Genomic DNA, 5,797 nt, shown 5'->3' on the forward strand with positions numbered 1-5,797 from the left:
TATCTTGACCTTATCTGAGACACTACAAGTTCAAAGTCTCTATTAACCCTTAACAACTTGATCCCATGCCTTTTAGCAATTTCTAAGCCCAATAATAGAGCTTCATACGCAGTTGTATTGTTTGTACATTGGAATGCTAATAGGAAAGAATACTTGAAGGTAATGCCTGATGGGGAAACAAATAGCACTCCCGCTCCAGACCCTTCCTTAGAGAAAGCTCCATCAAAGTACATCTACCACATGCCTCCTTATTGGGATTCGAGCTCATCAATAATAGGATCAGTATTCTTCAACTGAGGTTGAATGGGTCCAATCCTGAAGTTATCAATATCTACATCAATCATGCAATTAAGCATGTTTGGGTCTATTTTTCAATAACCACTGGGGCACGTGGTTCTCTGTACAATTTTACATAATTCCCATTCACTAGGATAGTTTCATATGAGAAATTGAGCTGAAGATGTCCTCCAACAATAACAATGTACTGTCTAGAGAGAAGCATGCCATAATGTGGCTTGGTATCTATAACAATTACATCCATTTTGTAAGTGGCTTCTGGGAAAGCTGCTATTTTTACTTCTACATCTCTCATAGTACCCACAACATGCACTTCTCTATTATCCATGGCATAAAACCTCCCATATGAAGTGTGTACTGACAAACCTAGCTCTTTGATAACCCCATAAGGCATCACATTAGTAGCTGCACCAAAATCTATCATGCAATTTTTTATCAGTCTATTATTTACTAATAGTGTGACATAAAAGGGATCTATTTAAGATGGTTCCTGATTAATAGTGGTGCCCACATAAACTTCTGGGGCCCCTTGTTATTGATCCTTCTCATCCTTTGCATTTCTCTTTTTATAAGAAGCATCTCCATCTGATATACTTGAAATCAAAGAAAAAGAAGCCTCTCTATGTTCTTTTATTTTCAGCAGCTCTATCAAAGGTACTAAAACCTTCATATGTGTTAAAAATTGAGTCATATCAAAAGAAGTGTTAACATTAGACTCAACATGATTTTTAACCTTTTCTGCCTTCTGGTGACTTGTTCTCTTGTCACTAGTGGTTTATGCCTTACATCCAGTTGTATCATGAATACCAAGTTTCGCTAAACTACTTAACTGATCACCTTTAGCCTGACTATGTTTGACAAAAGTTTGTTCTCAGTGGACCTCCTAGAAGAAGTTTCTTTAAAAAATAGAGAACCAGGCATACCTTGAAGTCCATCATCTTTGTTGCTTCTCAGATTATAGTTATTCTAAGCTTTAGCTATTGCAGCCTTAGTGAGATTCTTAACTTCCTCCTCACTAGGCCTTCTAAGGTGAATCTCTTGATCTTCTATTGTGACTACATTCAAAGTGGGATGCCAATCAATTGTCAATTTCTCTTGGCAATTTGCATTGCTTCTTGAGACATTATATTGACTTGCTTCATCCTTTGAAGACTCACAGTCAGTTTCCATAGTATACTCAAACATATTAATTGCAGGTTCATCCTCACTTCTCATGGATTCATTTAGAGCTTGAGCCACAACACACTGATAGGGGGAATGTGGCCCATCACATGCCATACACCAAGGAGTATTTTCCATATTGTGTACATTTTCTCCCTTTAAAGGATTAGGGGTATTTTGATTTTGTGTGCCTTTTGATTTATCTTGCACAGGTTTGCCATCCTTCCATGCAGTGTTATATGACATATCATGCAATCTAGTAGGTATATCTTGCCAGTTGTAGTGAGGCCTCTCAGATTTACTTACTTTAGCAGTAAGATCCTTGGCAGGAGTCATTAATTTCTCTATCTTATTCTATTCTTTAGAGGATTTATTTTGTTGTGGTTTTAGTTCCTGCCACAATCTTCCATCAGTCCTTCTTCCCACTTTACCTGATGCTTTTCTATTACTCTCTACATTGATTGTAATTCTGAAAGCATCCCTCAATCCATGTGGGTTCTTCTCTCTGAGAATGTAAGCCATTTTGGGGTCAAATGCATTGTAATTGGTAGTCAGACACACATTTTCATCTAGCCTCATTACTTGAAAAAGTTCATGCATTGCCTTTTGAAACATTGCATTAAAATCTGTGATGGCTTCATTATCAGATTTCCTGACGTTGTTAAATTCATTGAGCATGAAGCTCACATTCATCTTATCTCCATATTGCTCTTGAAAGCAATTTTTGAATTCCTCCCAAGAGCTAATCTTGTGTACAGGTAACCTTTTGTACCAATCTCTAGCATCCTCAATCAAAGATTGCACAAACAACTTCATGATGACATCCTCATGTGCAATTCCATAGTCATTAATCATGTCACCAAAAGATTTCAGATGTTCTTCAGCATTGTTAGCATTGTTCCCAACAAACTTTTGGAGTTTATCCCTCATTTAAATAGGGACATGGTTTGGATATCTGGGAGTTGCATCAAAATACAACGACCTATACAACTCAACATTTATCAGTCTCCTTTAAAACTGATTTCCAATAAAGTTGTTTCCAGTATTCACCCTTGGGCCTGATCCGTCAACTCTAGGATTTTGATGGCTTTGATTATGGGGTAACCCGTGACTGGTTTGATTTGCTAGAATTGTACTTGGAGGAATAGTAGAATTATTTGGGACAGCATTTTTAGATTGATTAATAGGTGGGATAGCACCTGTTTGTATCATTGGTTGAGTGTTCAACAAAGAGGCAAAATTATGTTGGGACGTAGGATTACTATGATCTACAGGTGGGAAAGTTATAGGAGGAGATTTCAAGCATCGTATCTTTCTCTTGAACTCGGCATTAAGTGCTTCTATTTCTTCCTTTTCTAACCCCCTTTGTAGGTCTTCATTTTCTTTCCTTATCCTTTCTACCTCAATCTCATGTGACATCATTCCCTAGGGTCCTTCTGCACTTCCTAACACCAAAATCACAGATCTATTCTCTACTATTTTCTTCTTTCCTTTGTCAATAATAGGTTTGGCAGGTTGGGGATCACTGTGAACCTCCCTACTAGGTTGTGATACAACTTTAGGTGCAAAAACAATTTTTGGATCAAGGATTTCCCTAATAACAGGACCTTTCTCTTTAGTCCCAGGTTCTACTTGAGAAAACAACTCAAGCTCTGCAATCTGTCTTAATAGCCTATCTCTTTCAATGAGTTTGGCTTTGGTTTCACTCTCCTTTTCCCTTTCTTTCTTTTTTCTTATGACAATCAATTGATGTACTCTCTAATTTAGAACCTCAATCTCCTAAGACACTTCATCTTGGTCTGATAAGGTTTCCTCTGAATTAGACACATTTAGCTGGTCCATATCAGTCAGGCTAATATTTTCTTCCATAGTTTTGGGAATGGAACTAGCTCTATTACTTGTACTATGCCTATCTCTCCCAAAAACACTGGTATTAGACAATCTTTGTTGAAAGGTTTTGATATCATCATTAGTGCCAAATAGGCCAATATGAAAACCCATAATATCATGGCTAGAGTCATGAGAGAGAGGCATTGGACCTTGCATATACAGGACGCTCAGAAGACTTAACCATTTGATTGCTCTTTTGTTTTCATGACTGACTTGACTGATCAGGAATAACAGTTCCTCTCCATCACTTCTTGACTGGTTCGGGTAACCCCTTCATGCAACTTCTCTTGAGGGTTTTTCTTCATATAGGACCTAGTATTCAGTCTCCTATTCATCTTTCTAACCTTGTGAAGTGACTGTGATTTTTTTCTAAAAGAACACTGGTTTTATTTTACTTCAGAGTCGCCACCCAATATCTTGGGAATACAATGTATAGTTTAACATAGTGAATCACTTACAAGACACTTAAGAATGAAACTGTTGATCTTTAGAAAAGAATAGAAGAGAATAGTATTCTAAGATGCTATGAGATAGATCAAGGGTTTTCTTTAGAAAGACAAGCTCAATAATTTTCAGACTGAAACCAAGGGAACCTGATCTGAACACTTTTATGCAATAAAGACACAGATCTGTAGTATAAGACTTATCTTAGTTGACTCTCCCCAATAGAGTCGCCATTTTTGTTGTGGTGACTCAGATGGGAAAACTCACTTACAATCTGATTCAACAATCTATACCAGAGGTTTTTAGATTACTCCCCAACAGAATCACCAATTTTGTTATTCTTCGTTTTGAAAACTTTTGTTTCTTCTCTTTAAAAGTGAAAATTACTGCCTCTGTGCTGCAATAGAAGAGAATAACAAAAGTTTCAAATAAAGAAAACAATATGAGGTTCCAGAATTAGATAACCTCCTACACTTTAAGCTTATAAAAGCTTGGGTAGGTGAACCCTTTTTAAAGACTATTTTCTCACAAAAATAGTAAATGGTTTGCAGAAAACCAGTGTAAATTCCTGCAAATTTTCTTTACTGACCAGTACAACTAAACCTATATGGAAAGTTGTTTTGACTTTAAAAAAGGACCACAAAATGCAACAGAAAACCAACAAGTCGACCAGTGCCTTATCTTGGGCGATAGAGTCATCTACAACATACTGCAACCTAACAAAAGAAACTAGTACACAAATCACAAGTTCTTGATCTATCAACTGTGAATATGCCTAACACATACAGAGTCCTAATCTACATCAGAATTCATCATCCAATCCACACCAAAGATATTGATATCAATGACTTTGTTTAAAGTATATTTATATTTTCCTCCTTGAGAAAAAGACTGAAAATAACTTTATTAGATGCCTAGAAAATCATTCAAATAAGCGATCCTTGATTACTTATATGGAACAAACACTAGTACAATGATACAGAGACAATACAAGTCTGAGTTTGAATTCTCTGGATTGTATATTTCATTCCTTTGTCAGAAGGTTACAAGTACTTCATATTTGATTCAAAAATGGCTAAGACAAAGGCTTGTATTAATTTTGCCAGAGTTTAGTTACAAAAATTTGTGTCCCCTTTTCTCGGTAGCCTTGGTATCCTTTTATAGAAATCAAGATGCAACAAGCTTTAGACTACCTAGAAGAAAAATCTTACCCTAATATTCATTTATTGTAAAAGTTATATTTCTGTGCCATTGCAGTTGAGAGAGAAATCTAACATTCTTTTTGGGATGCGTTCTTCATTAATTGACTGGGCATTCATTTGGAAAATGGCCAAAATGGGTAGGCTCTTATTACCCACATTCAGTTACGACCACCGTCAGCCTCATAATGTCGATGGATCATCTTGTGCCAGAATATTGATGAGTTCTTATCTAAGAAAACACACATCCACGCACCATTATGTTCTCTAAACATTGCCTTGAATACCTCTCACTAACTTTTCACTCCAATCAAAATCTGATGGGATTCACACATCTCTACCATTGATTCTTTTGAATATTTAAAATTTGGTGCCAATGAACCAAGAAGGCCTTCTTTCTTAGCACCTTTCTTTTAGTCGCCATGTTGCGGTGTTTAAAGTTTGAACATACTTCCATTGTGTTATAGCGATGGTCGTTTGATCATGGAATACTAGCACACCCTTTAAGATTCCTGAGTAATCCACTTAGAAACAGGCCCCACCACTTGGTCTCTAGCTGTTAAAAACTTAACCGTTAGCGCTGGTTTGCTGGTGTAACCACTTACCTTAACTACTGACATTAACCGCCATCGCACTTGGCCTATAGAAAATTGTCACCTTCTATTTGAGAAATAACTTCTGAGATCTCAAGGTCACTATCCCAAAATACTTGTCGTGGGCTACACTTGACTGTAGAATTAGATTCCTTGGAATTGAGAGCTTTCCAACAATATAGGACAAATCTATATTTGGGCAAAAATTCAACC

Source organism: Cryptomeria japonica, chromosome 7 (genome assembly GCF_030272615.1).
Source record: "Cryptomeria japonica chromosome 7, Sugi_1.0, whole genome shotgun sequence".
Classification (NCBI taxonomy): Eukaryota; Viridiplantae; Streptophyta; class Pinopsida; order Cupressales; family Cupressaceae; genus Cryptomeria; species Cryptomeria japonica.